This window comes from Parus major, chromosome 1A (genome assembly GCF_001522545.3).
Source record: "Parus major isolate Abel chromosome 1A, Parus_major1.1, whole genome shotgun sequence".
NCBI classification, from domain to species: domain Eukaryota; kingdom Metazoa; phylum Chordata; class Aves; order Passeriformes; family Paridae; genus Parus; species Parus major.
The window spans coordinates 55,620,593-55,621,430 of record NC_031773.1 but is presented as its reverse complement, the minus strand read 5'-3'; positions in this window follow the sequence as shown (position 1 = coordinate 55,621,430).

Genomic DNA, 838 nt, shown 5'->3' with positions numbered 1-838 from the left:
ATTGCTTCAAGCCCCGTCCAATTTGGTCTTGACACTTCTAGGGGTGGGGCATCTGTTAACTTCCTTAGGCAACCTGTTCCAGTGCCTCACGACCCCCACAGGAAGGAAATTCTTCCTAATCTGTGCATTTTCATACTGCCCCCAGTCACCTGGAGGTGTTCAAGACTGGATGAGGCACTCGGTGCCGTGATGTGGCAGGCATGGTGGCGCTGGGTCACAGGTCAGACTGGATGAGCTCAGATGATCCCAGATTTGGTTTTCCAACCAAATTATTCTGTGTTTCAGACTGGCTACAGTCACTGCAGAGCAGCTCCAGCTCCAAGGGTGTTTGGGATGCTGTTTGCCATGGGGGATTAGGAAGAGCGGCTGCCTGCTGGCAGACAAGCCTGAGTCACACAACAGGCTGCATGTTCCATACGCAAAACATGTGGCTTTGGGAAACAAATGCAACCGCTGAGTGCCAACATATTAATTAACCACCACGTCCTTTCTTTCATGTCTCCCCGCTGCTGCTTTGGAAGCATTATGATAATTATCCGCAGCTCTGAGCCTCGGGGTTTGCAGAACAGCTATTCAGACACGTGGTTCCTTCAACGGGAACAGACTCCTAGGCCGGACCCCGCGTCCCGGCCGTGTCCGGCTGAGGCCGGCACAGCTGGCTGGTGGTGGGTCCGCCATAGGCCGCATCTCCATGGCAACCGCGGGGCGCGGGCGGGGCGGCGGAGCTCAGTGCGCATGCGCAGCCCTCCCTTTCCCCCCGCGGTACCTGGGGAACGCGGGGACGCCGGAGGCGCGCGCATGCGCCTCGCGCCCCGTGTGCCGCCGTCCCGCGTGGGCG